Source organism: Delphinus delphis, unplaced genomic scaffold, assembly GCF_949987515.2.
Source record: "Delphinus delphis unplaced genomic scaffold, mDelDel1.2 scaffold_84, whole genome shotgun sequence".
Classification (NCBI taxonomy): Eukaryota; Metazoa; Chordata; class Mammalia; order Artiodactyla; family Delphinidae; genus Delphinus; species Delphinus delphis.
This window is the reverse complement of record NW_027192705.1, coordinates 1089063-1102703: the sequence shown is the minus strand read 5'-3', so window position 1 is coordinate 1102703 and position 13641 is coordinate 1089063. Positions and strand designations below refer to the sequence as shown.

At 40.2% G+C, this 13641-nt stretch overlaps 1 pseudogene; it reads right to left on the bottom strand.

Annotated features, from left to right (window-relative positions):
- Positions 1–4400: 4400 nt before the first annotated feature.
- Positions 4401–4946, bottom strand: LOC132419396 (NOP protein chaperone 1 pseudogene; annotated as a pseudogene).
- Between the last annotated feature and the right edge of the window lie 8695 nt (positions 4947–13641).

Below are 13641 nucleotides of genomic sequence, written 5' to 3'. Positions count from 1 at the left end.
CCTGTGGAGGGCAGGGACTCCTGGGCAAAGAGGGGGAGGCGGTGCGGGGCACAATGTAATGCAATTTTCAGGACCTTCAACCATGTACATGGATTACAACCTCTCTAGAAATCCAAGAAATTGAATTTTTTAAACCTCCAAGGATTAAAATGCATTTACTATTTCTACCGAGTACATGTCAAGTTTGTTTTACTATGGAGCTATGCCTTCTCTAAAATGTCTACTCAAGCCTTCCATGGTGATTTTGACTATTTTCCCTTACTTTGGTAGCAAAGAAAACCAGGGGAATCAATGGATGTGTAGTTCATCAGCCCCTGCAGTGGCTCCCCTGCATTTTTCTTTCAAATAGTTTATACACTTTGTTTTTTGGTGCTATTTTCATAAGTTTTATTTGCAAGAAAGAGGATAGAGGAGAAATAAAGCTGTATTAGGGTTTTGCTAGGGTTGCCAGAAAAAAGTGCAGACTGGGAGGCTTAATTAATTTTCTCACAGCTCTGGAGGCTTTGAGTTCAAGATCAAGGTGTCTACAGGTTCAGTTTCTTCTGAGGCCTCTCTCCCTTGCTCGCAGGTGGCTGCATTCTTACTGCATCCTCAGATGGACTTAACTCTATGAGCTGAGTGTGCATGGCTGTGTCCTAATCTTCTCATAGGGGCACAGCTCTGGATTAGGGCTCACCCATATGACCCATTTTAACTTCATCATCTCTCTTAAGGCCCTATTCCCAAATACAGTCACATTCTGAGGTACAAGGGTCTGGACTTCAATATGTGAATTTATAGGGTTTCAGTTCAGACCTGAAGGGAAGCCGCTCCCTGTTGGTTGAAGCAGAAATCTCAGAGGAGAGAGGAGTCTTCCCACATGGCCTAGAACTTCTTGACACAGGCAAGTCATGACCCATAAGCCTGATTCCGTGGTTTTGCATGTCTCTGTGACAGAGTGGAGGTCAGGGAATGACTAAGGAATTATGTCCTCAGTACATTGTCACTAAATATTTCTGCCTTTTGGAGGCCAGGTGTTCACAAAAGTGAAGAAGTTATGTTTTGCTCAGCAAGTTCTCGGCCTTGGAAGGTACACAACGCACTGAGGAGTCAACCTAAGTGTCTCCCATATCCTGATCAGGCCACGGACACAGGAACAGGAGACAGCCATTAGAGGCCACAGCCTTGCTGGGAAGCAAGGGCATCACCAGTTTAGCTCAATCAGATCTGTGTTCTAGGTGCTGAGCTTGAGGAGGGCGTCAGTCCTGGGACACTGTGGACATGATGCAGAAAAATTACCTTAAACCCTGAGTCATACTTAAATAGAAAAACTGTGAGATATTAATTCTTATTGCCTCCACTGAGCTATAAACTTGGTGAAGATGGTTATGTTATACGTTTCACCTCTTAGTCTCCTGAAAATTCCACATGCTGGATCCCTTGAGACTCTCAAAAAATATTTGTTACTTTAGTGAGTGGTGTGGGAGAGAGCTACCTGATTTTTCTTGAAGACTCTTGTCCTATGATAATTTACAAAATCCAGAACACTTGGGAGATATGTTCTCCCTTAAGTATCTGATGGATACTGTGGACCCTCCACCTAGTAATGCACATGCACAGACACAAACACATTGCTGCAGTCGGCCTCAAGTGTTCTATTTCCCTCTTTTCAAGCTCATAGACCAACCCTTTAGCATTCTATGTGTATGGGCTTTATACTCCTTTTGTGTGTGTGGCTGTGTGTGTGTGCATCAAGAAAAAGTTAATGGATTTGAAGGGAGAGAACACGTCATGTAGCTCCTGCCCTCTCTCAAGCCAACCCGACAGCAGATAAACTTAGGACATAGGCATTCTCCACGGGGACCATCTCTTTTCCCCAGGTCTTTATTTTTATTTATTTTTAACTTTATTGGAGTATAATTGCTTTACACTGGTGTGTTAATTTCTGCTTTATAACAAAGTGAATCAGCTCTATAGCCTGGTCCTTATTGATTAGCACCATTCTCATTGGAGGAAGAGTGGAACTCGGGAGGGGGACCAAGTCCCTCTGACTTCCCTGGCTGAGGGTGGGAGGGGTGCCCCAGCCCCTACCCCTGCCCCCTGCCTCTGGTTACTCCCTGAAATGTAGGGGCCACAGGCTCAGCTGCAGAAGCAGAAAAGCCACTCCTCTTCTCTGTGCTTAGTGTTCTCATGCAATATCTCTTCCACTATTTTCACTTTCAGCATATGAGTGTCCTTACTTCGAAGTGAGTCTCTTGTAGACAACATATAGTTGGACCCTTTTTATGTCTATTTTGTCCATCTTTGTTTTTTTAATGTTATTAAATACTCACCTATATTTTAGTATGAAACATAATTTTATTTCTTTATATTTAAATCTATAAGACCTACATAATTTATCTTAGTATCCAAATTGGTTTAAAAACAGCCACCCCTGACTCTGTATATTAAATAATTCAACCATTTTACACTTAACTTAAAACGACATCCCTATCACATATTAAAATTTTTTTTTCCTTTTCCTCCTATGTCATAAGAATGTCCACAGGAACTGAATTTAGTTGACTTCTTTAACTGTATAGAATACCTAGTCATATTATATGAGAAGGCCATGGCAGGAGAGAAATATAATTCTACACACTAGTATGTATTCTAGACTGAAGAGTCTCTTTCACTGACCATCAGACTATTTCTACTTGGCTTTGTATTTCCAGTGAAGTTACACTTTCATATCCGCATGGATAGCATGGCTTAAAATGCCCTGTACATCCTCAATATACCTGTGAATTCATTTATCGACATCATTCGGTGCCTACTGTGTACCATGCACCAAGCTAAGGAGTGAACCAGACAAATACAACTCTTCCCACAATGGGGCATGAATATTATCTGGTAGAAGACAATCCTTAAATATTCACACCAATAATCCATCACAGCTGTGTTTGGTGCTACAAAGTATACCCTTTGCAGCTGAGAAGTCTCGTTTCCAGATCTGTTCACTTCTGCATACTTTGAGTGCACAGCCGATTTCCAATTCCCAATGAAAAATACCAGAAGGAACTTGGAGAATTATCTTCAGCGTATTTACAAGATGTTATAAGCTAATGAGAGGAGTAGGAAAAAATAATTAAAACAAACCCCTAAAATATTAGGCAACAAAGTCTCATGAGCTCAATGCACTTGGAGACAGTCCTTTAAATTCTCAGGTCTATATCCTGAGCAAAGCCAGGCCCATGACAGGTGAGGTCCCAAACAAGTTAAATAAGATCAAGAATGTGGCAGAAAGGCAACTCCAATGCAGGATCATTTTGCCTTTTGAAAGGGAAAACCTGTTACTACCTCTTTATGTACTGTGACCTATTTTCCTGGGGTGTCCCTATTCTCTACAATTAATAGGTTTCAAAACTGTGGGCAACTGGAAGGGATAATTTTAATAACTGAAACAAAAAATTCCTTTATGAGAAAAAGAAAAAAGAAAACCAAAAAAACCACAAAATTTTCCAACCAGCAAATTTTACATGCATTGAGAGGCTACAGAGTCACTGACAGTGATTAAACCACAGAGCACCAGTTTTCCAGCTCAAACTGGAAAGGATTTGGTTTCTTTTAATTAAAGTAGATATGTCTGAGGGCATCTAAATATAAGTAATTCTTTTCTTTGTAAAAAATTTCTCCCTCGGGGTGGGATAGGGAGGGTGGAAGGGAGACGCAAGAGGGAGGGGACATGGGCACACATGTGTACATATAGCTGATTCACTCTGTTACAGACCAGAAACCAACACAACATTGTGAAGAAAATATACTCCAATAAAGATGTTAAAAAAAAAAGTTCTCCCTCAATGAACCCATTTTGATGGTAATAAATAAATATGACTTCATAATAACCTAAAAAGAACCCCAACTTAAGTTTTTGTTTCTTTTGTTTTTTCAGTACGCGGGCCTCTCACTGCTGTGGCCTCTCCCGTTGCGGATCACAGGCTCCGGATGCGCAGGCTCAGTGGCCATGGCTCACGGGCCCAGCCGCTCCGTGCATATGGGATCCTCCTGGACCGGAGCATGAACCTGTGTCCCCTGCATTGGCAGGCGGACTCTCAACCACTGCACCACCAGGGAAGCCCCAAGAGGCCAATTTAAAACAAAAACAAATGGGTAACTTGTATTTTTACTTTAAAATAAGTTTGAGATTTCTGAAGTCTGTGCTGATGAAAGAGGATGCCAACAAATTCACTCATCACCATACATAAAGTTAAGCTTTCTAAACTAAATCTCTTTAGCATGAGATCAAAAACAGTCTGCTCTTAGAAGAGTCCCCAAATGCTATCTCTTCCAATTCTTTAAAAGCTAACTTCTGTTTCTTCAAGAAGCAAAATACATTCATTTTTTCAAACACCATAGGTATCTGAAATGCAAAATAACCAGCAAGCCACATTCTTTTCCACAGAATTAGCGGGAACTATCACCTGTTTCTCAGATTGTTTATGTCCCTGTTTTCTTTTTTTTCACTGGCAGGACGGTCCAGAACCTCTATTTTGCCTTTTCCATCTTCTGAATGAGGAAGCTTAATTGTATCAATGGTGACTTCACCTTCAGAAGAGGTGCTATCATCTTCATCCTCAAATTCTGAACTGTCCTCTGAACTGTCTTGTGAATTCTCTTGTGAACTGTCATCTTCTTTGAATCAGACTGATTCATCTCAAACAAGGTCATATCCATTTGCATAACTTTTCCGAGAGTGTCAATATTTTCAATATTGAAATGACCAGGTGGTGCAGCTGCCATTTCTTTCCTTAGCTTTTCGTTTGCCTGAGCCATCTGTGGGAGAAAGCTCTGTACTTGGTCCAATAGGGGACTCCTCTCTATCCTGTTTGAAGAGTGGAATTCTTTCTGGAATTACGCTTGGAGTTGATGAGCAACCTGTCCCGTATACCTCCGTGGCCGCCGCTGCCCTCCATCAGCAGCTCTCTGGACACCAAGACCCTGGAGCTGACCCGGGAAAATGACGAACAACTCGCATCGGGCTGGGATTTGCCATGGGCCTCCCTGCTGCTCGCCCGTCTTCAGAGCAGCCCCTCCAGGCCCAGATGCCGGAAAAAGGCTGGGGACATCTTTGTTTTTTAACTGATGAGTTTAAGCCATATATATATATATATATATATATATATATATATATATATATATATATATATATATATATATATAATTACTGATATGGAATGACATTTAATTGCCAATTTGTTTTCTGTAATGTCATATAGCTTTTCTGTCCCACATTTTCTCACATACTGACATCCTTTGTTCTTACTTTTTGTACTCATTTTCAAAATTAATTTCTTTGGCTCTGCCAGGTCTTAGTTGTGGCATGGGGGACCTTTGATCTTCTTTACAGCATGCGAACTCTTAGTTGTGGCATGTGGGATCTAGTTCCCTGACCAGGGATTGAGCCCAGGCCCTCTGCATTGAGAGCGTGGAGTCTTCGCCACTGGACCACCAGGGAAGTCCACTGACTTGACTTACTTTTAATTTCCTTCTGCGTATATTCTATAGATAATCAATTTGTGGATACCATGGAGGTTACATATAAAATCCTATCAAACTAGCTTAAACTGATATCAACATAATTTTAATCACACGCACAATCTCTATTACATCTCCAATTACATTACACATTAATTACATGTTATTAATGTCACAAATCACATATTTACACATTAGTTACATGTTAGTACTGTCACAAGTCACATATGTATACATTGTTTTCTGTTTATGTAGATGTATGAATTAGTTATTTGGGGATGCTATAACAAAATGCCACAGCTTGGGTAGCTTATAAACAGAAGTTTATTTCTCATGGTTCTGGAGGCTGAAGTGTGAGATCAAGGTGGTTAGGTAAAGGTCTTTTCTGAGTCATGGACTTTTCATTATATCATCACCTGGAGGAAGGGGCTAGAGAGCTCTCTGGGGTCTCTTTTAAAAGCACACAAGAGACTTCCCTGGTAGGCCAGTGGTTAAGAATCTGTCTTCCAATGCAGGGGACATGAGTTCAATCTTTGGTCAGAGAACTAAGATCACACATGCCAAAGGGCAACTAAGCCCATGCACCACAACTATTGAGCCTGTATGCTGGCTCTACAGCCTGTCTGCCACAACTAGAGAGCCTGTGTGCTGCAACTACCAAGCCCCCATATCACAGCTAGATATGAAGCCTGTGCGTCACAACAAAGATCCCACGTGCTGCAACTAAGAGCGAATGTAGCCAAATAAGTAAATAAATATATATTTTAAAATAAATAAAAGCACACACATTATATTCATGGTGGCTCTGCCCTCATAACCTAAGCACCCCCCAAAGGCCCTACATCCTAATACCAACACATTTGGAGGTTGTATTTTTAACATATGAATTTTTGGGGAAACAATCATGCAATAGCAATAAATTTATAATTATTTTAATATTTTGGTTTAAAAAATATCCTAGAATAATAAAAAGTATAGTTACAAGTCAAAATTATAGTGATGTCTCTATTTGTCCATTTATTTATCTTTATCAGAGACATATATATTTTCATATGGCCTCAAGTTACTGGTGTCCTTTCATTTGAATTTGAAGTACCCCCTTTAGCATTTCTTGAAGGATAGATATTATGGTACTGAACTCCTTCAGCTTTTGTCTGAGACTGTCTCTCATTTTCCTCATTTTTGAAGAATAATATTGTAAGATATAGAATTGTTGGCAGGTAGTTTCCGCCATACTTTAAGCATATCATTTCACTCTCTTCTGGCCTGCAAAATTTCTGATGAGAAAGCAACTGATAATCTTACTGACAATCACAATTAAGTGGATCATAATAATTGTCACATATAACTTTGTTTATATATATTTCTTAATGCTAACCTATTTACAAAAGTACTTATTGTTTCAAAATTTTGTATTTATCATTCTAAGATTACTTAACAAATCTATATTTTTATTCTACTTATTTATAAAATAAGAGGTTATTAGCCAAAATTATGAATTCATAGCTGAAATGTGTGGTAAAACATTCCTGATAAGCGTTTTTCCATGTCTGAGAATTTTGATATGAACTCCAGCTTTTCAGTTTGATTTTAGCATTGATAGATCCAGTGTGAGGATTCAATGTTGACTAAGGAATTAAAAATCCCTCAGGGCTCTCCTTCATTCATTATAGTAAAAGTGTTTTCTATGCTGTGAAAACTCATGTGTATGTAAGTCTATTCAATGATATTCTCCAGTTAAAATGATCTCCATGTCAGTTACATACACATAGTATGTAAATCTTCTGCATGGACATCCCCCCTTTGTAGCATTTCTACTAGCTATCATCAAAATTCAGTCTAATTTAGTCCATAAAGTGAACACTTCATGCTGGTCTGGTGTTTACACTGCACTGTAACTGAGTTCTATGAGTCTGCTGAATTCCTAACATACCTCATTCTCAGGTTTCACATGTGGATGACCAGGGTTCACACCTGAAGAAATTTACTATTTTCTTACAGCTACATTGTTCCACCAGGAAAATAACTTGCCTGGATATCATTTCTTTCTTTTAATGGTCACAGTTTTTGCTTGAAATAAGACAAAAATAATAATTAAATTAAATAAATAAATAAGAAACGACACATGTGACATTTGGGGATTAAATTGTTGAAAAGTACATTACATGGGGAAAGAACATGAATTTGAGGAATACACTAGTGAATAGAAACATGGTTTAGAAAAATGTTAATAAGATGTTCAGTGTTTAGGTAAAAGAAAAGTAAAATAAATTCAGACGCTACAGGGAATATGAGAGGAAACATTATTAAAGAGACCGTGGCAAAGAGAAAAACATGAAATTTTAACTCCCACATGGACAGGAATTTTGCTTCTCTGAGGTGAAAAGTACAGGGGGAAACGTGAAGAGAAATTGATGTGTGATGCATAATGACAGAATCTGGATAATTTGACTCAATGGCTTCACATATATTTCTAAAAATATCCTTTAGTCGAGCCACCTCCAGTTGACATTCCAAGTGTCCTGCTCCCTCCCCACACAGAGCACATGTGTCTGGAGCTGACTTGGACCCCAGCCTGGGGAAACCCTCCTCTTCCCTCCACACCTACTCTTCTTGCTCCAACTGGGAAATTATATCTCTTTTGCAGAGCGGATGCCCTGGTACGTGTGGGAAATGCTAGATGGATTTAAAGTTCTGTGCTGAGAACAGTGCATGCAATGCAAGCACAGGACAACATGCCAAGGCTCAAGTGTGGGGGTATCAATGGCAGCCCAAGTTCGAGCACCCTGAAGGGGGGAAACACTGAAGGTTGTCACCCGACACTTCACTCAAAGACAGTAAAAGTCTCTGGTTGCTGCTGTTCTTGCCCAAGAAGAAAGACAGGCTGCAGGCTGCTTAGAGGTCTCAGCCAGGAAGGAAGCAACGTTTTCATAATGTGGTTAACACTGTTTTCTAACAGAATCCAATAAACATAAGACCCATGAGATTATTACTTGGAGTTCATGTAGAAAGGGGGATACAAGCTGTTATGTGTTTTTTGCTGTGTTCAAACCTCATGGTAGTCCCCCGAGCAGAAGAATTACTTAGCAACATAAAGTCACTTGTCTGTTAGATAAAATAGCCCATATCTGTGTCCAGCATTATTCTGCGTGTTGGTGGCAGACTAGTAAGGAATACTTGCGATTGTGGTAATGGAGACTGTATCTCCATGAAGGGGCACATGTGCTGTGATTAGTAAAGGAACACATTCGTTCCAGGTTGCTCTAAGTGCTACAGAAGCATGAGTCAGGGACAAGAGTGCAGCAGCATATGTGGAAGCTGCAGAGCCTATCTCAATAAGACATGTATAAGGAAGTAAATAAATATTGAGAGACGCACTCGAAAGATGAGACAACAGGCGTCCTCCAGCATCACATCTGTGTACATCTTTCTCTGCAATATGTCCAGCAGTTCCTACTCTTTATGAATGAGTTCTACAAACACGTTCTCAAAGGTCAGTGATCTCTAAAGCCCCGTCAATGGCTTCTCTGGGCTGATATGGCATGTGCCTTTCATACATATTCAGAAATATATATATTGTGAAAAAATGTTACTAAAGGAAGCATATGAGGTGTTGTGTAAAATAACCTATCAATTTCCCAAGATAGTGGTAATTCAACTTCCAGATAGGTTATTATAAAAATTTTACATGCAAATTCATAAGTAATATTCTCCTCCCAATTCCAGGTAAGTCTGTAGGTGCATCAAAAGGCAATCAATAGCCCTGATCTGTCACTTTTTCAATTGACAGGCAGTGGGGATAGAGATAGAGCTGAAGCTCCATGTAAATTTTACGTGTTTTTTTCACGTATTGAACGTGTTCCTGGAGTCCTGCTTTTCTTTCCCGGGTTAGAGCTGCAGACACCAGTCGTCAGAACTCATGAGATTTGCTGGCTCCATGTGTCAGGAAAGCCCAGGATCAACATTTCTCTTCTACATAGTTCTCTCCTCTGGGCTTGGAATATGAGACTTAAGTCAGCCCACGCCCTCCCATGGATTTCTTTTACCTGCTGCTGTTTAGTTTTGCTCTATTTATACCTTCACTATGCAAACCTACAATTTTGGCTGCTAACCTAAGACTCTGACTCCAAAATACCCCAGGAAACTTGTCATTCAATTAGGGAAGTCTATAATCCCTCAGTCCTTAAGTTTATTAGTATTTTGATTGGTAGTAGTACAATTAATATCTTTATGATAGTAATCACTATTGATATTATTATTTATCACTATTGTTGTTATTGCATTTCTTAAGTTTCTCTGCTCATGAATGTATCTAATTTACTGAAGAGTATTGTGGAGGGTTTTCAACAGACTTACATACACATGGTGCTTCCTGGTTCCTGCTGTACTTATGGGTACTTGTGGGTCAGAGAGCCTCCTGAGATACTCAGACTTACCCAGTGGAGGAAGAGACAGCTGTTACTGGTAAGTGAGCCCCAGGGAGGACACTCTTGACTTTCTTGAGCCTCTAGAACAATGTTTAAGTCCTCTTAAGTGACCAGAAAATGGTGCCAGTGCAAGAGCCCTGGAAGACACCCTTGTCCTGCCAGACTCAGCACAGGATTTTCCACCTCAACTCTGTGCCAGGAACTAATATCATGTCTCCTGGGAAGGCTGGAGAAGGTGTCGCTCCTGGAGTCCAGTCCTCTGAATTAGTAAAGTCAGACCAGGAGCTGACATTGTGATAAGTGAGAAGTAAGGGGAGTATCCTTGGCATGCCTGAACCTGGGGACATGTTCTAAATTCACTCAGGTGTCCAGGAAAAGCTGGTGCAGCACTGGCAGACATAGAGATGGTGACGTGCCTGCTCAAGTAATCATTTCTTTTTCTAAGTCCCCCAGGGAGCCCCTGCACTGTTTGTGCCAACATATCATCCTCCCTGCTGACCCAGGATCACCTGCCTGTTTTCTCCTCTCAGAACAAATTTCTTTGTGCAAACCTAGCATTCTGACTCTAAAATATCCCAGAGGACATCTGATATAGGTACCCTGAAATTTACTTAGAGGAGTCTGTACGCAAATCTGCAATCTTTCTATGTTTATTTTTCTCTTTAACAGTAGTAATGGTAATATCATCATAATTCTCACTATTATTGTTTTTAGTCCATTTTATTACCTTTATTAATATGCATTATCTTTGTGGTTGTTTCTACATAACATTGAGTAGACCCGCTCTATGCTAAAGATTGTCTGATTTACTGCAGATCATTATGGAGGGTTTCCCAACATACAAAATACATACACCTAGCTACTCCTGAGCTCCCACAGCACTTAGCTGCGTGCCCTCGACTCAAGGTCTCTATGAAGCTGGGGCTGAGGTCTCAGCTGTCGCTCCACAGGGGAGGATTTGTTCCCAGACTCACTGAGATGGGTACTGGCAGGATGCAGTCTGAGCTGAGAGCCTAGTGCCTCTGCCTGGAGGCCTGGGACTTCCCTGTGTTCTCTCCTATGTGGGCCTCTCCATATGGAACCTAGTAACACCCATGCAGGCTTCCCCATGTCCAGGGATAAAAGAGAGAGTCAGACAGAAACAGAGAGAGAACACAGGATGCAGCAAGTGAGATGTAAGTGACAGAGGTTCTGTCAATGAATCTTAATACTGACCTCCCCTGATTTGCTATATTCTGTTGGTCAGAAGCCAGTCACTAGCTATTTAGTACTTGCACAAATAGTGGAGTTTCCTCACTGCATGTGCATCACAGTCTGTGGCTGGGAACACCCAGGAAGGCATGTTCAGTGATTTCCCCCAGAACTGGGAAAAGTGGCTGCATTCTGGAAATAACTGAAAGTGATAAAAGTCCAGCCTCACTCATCAGAAGAGAAGTGAAAAGGAGACAATGGGTTACGTGTCATTTCTCATCCACTAAAGCAGCAAAACAAAAGCTCCCCAAACTCCTGAAACTGGAACCCTTGGTGTGAATGAGGCACAGGACCACTCATTCCTCAGTGGTAGGAGGGGCACCGACTCTTCCTGGAGGGTGATGGCTGCCTCATCCCCAGATGCCACCCACTTGATTAAGGAGGTTACTTCTAGAAAGCAAAGGCAGAGTGGTCAGAGGTGTGTATGAAGAGTCCACGTGGGTGGTGTTGTCTGTCTTATTTCTAAGAGCCCTGCATGGACACCTGCATCCAGAGGGGAGCTGGTTCCACTGACAGTGAGAAGAGGCTGCAGCTGTTTAAAATGACAGTGTCCGTACTACCCAAAGCAGTCTACAGGTTTAATGTGATCACTATCAAATTACACATGACATTTTTTTCACAGAAGTAGAAGAAATAACCCTAATATGTATATGGAACCATAAAAGACCCAGAATTGCCAAAGCAATCCTGAGGAAAAAGCACAAAGCAGGAGGCATAACCCTTCCAGACTTCAGACAATGCTACAATGCTGATCAAAACAGCCTGGTATTGGAACAAAAACAGACTTATGGATCAATGGAACAGAATAGAGAGCTCAGAAATAAATCCACAGACCCATGGTCAATTCATCCCTGATGAAGAATAGACAATGGGGGAAAAGATTGTCTCTTCAGCAAGAGGTGTTGGAAAAGTTGGTTCATGCAAATCAATAAAGTTAGAACACTCTCCCACCATACACAAAAATAAACTCAAAATGGCTTAAAGGCTTAAATATAACACATAACACCATAAAACTCCTAAAAGGGAACATAGGCAAAACATTCTCTGACATAAGTTGTACCAGTGTTTTCTTAGGTCAGTCTCCCAAGGCAATAGAAATAAAAGCAAAAATAAACAAACGGGATCCACTCAAACTTATAAGTTTTCTCACAGCAAAAGAAACCATAAACAAAAAGAAAAGACAACATACCGACTAGGAGAAAATATTTCCAAATGATGCAACCAACAAGGGCTTAATTTCCAAAATATACAAACAGCTCATACAACTCAATAACAAAAAACCGAACAAACCAATCAAAAAATGGGCAGAAGACTGAAACAGACATTTCTCCCAAGAAGACATACGGATGGCCAATAGGCATATGAAAGGTTGCCCATCACCACTAATTATTAGAGAAATGCAAATTAAACTACAATGGGGTACCACCTCGCACCAGTCAGAATGGCCATCATCAAAAGTCTGCAAATAACAAACGCAGGAGGGGGTGTGGAGAAAAGGGAACCCTCCTACACTGTTGGTGGGAATATAAATTGACACAGCCACTATGGAGAACAGTATGGAGGTTACTAAAAATAGAGTTGCCATATGATCCTGCAATCCCACTCCTGGGCATATATCCAGAGAGAACGATAATTCAAATAGATACATGCACCCCAATGTTTGTAGTAGCACTATTTATAATAGCTAAGACATAAAAGCAACTTAAATGTCCATCAACAGATGAATGGATACAGAAGATGTGGTACATATATACAATGGAATATTACTCAGCCATAAAAAGAATGAAATAATGCCATTTGCAGCAACATGGATGCAACTAGAGATTAGCATACTAAGTGAAGTAAGCCATAAAGATAAATACAAATGCTATATGGTATTACTTATATGTGAAATCTAAAATATGACACAAATGAACCTATCTACGGAACAAAACAGACTCACAGACATAGAGAACAGACTTGTGGTTACCAAGTGGGAGGGGGTTGGGGAACGATGGACTGAGAGTTTGGGGATAGTAGCTGCAAACTATTGCATATATAATGGATAAAAAACAATGTCCTACTGTATAGCACAGGGAACAGGATATTCAATATCCTGAGATAAACCATAATGGAAAAGAATATAAAACAGATGTATATATGTGTATAACTGAGACACTTTGCTATACAGCAAAAATTAATACAACATTGTAACTCAACTATATTTCAATTAAAAAAAATCAGTTGATGTGAACAACATTAAAGGCCAAATGATCCTAAGAGTCATATACAGAGCATTCTATCCAACATATGCTGAATACACAGTCTTCTCAAGTGCAGAAAAAATATTTTCTAGAAAAGACCACATGATAAACCACATATCAAACCTTAGTGATCTCAGGAAGACTTAAATTATACCAAGCATATTGCCTGAGCATATTATTAAACTAGAAATCAATAACACGATGAAAACTGGAACACTAATGAATAC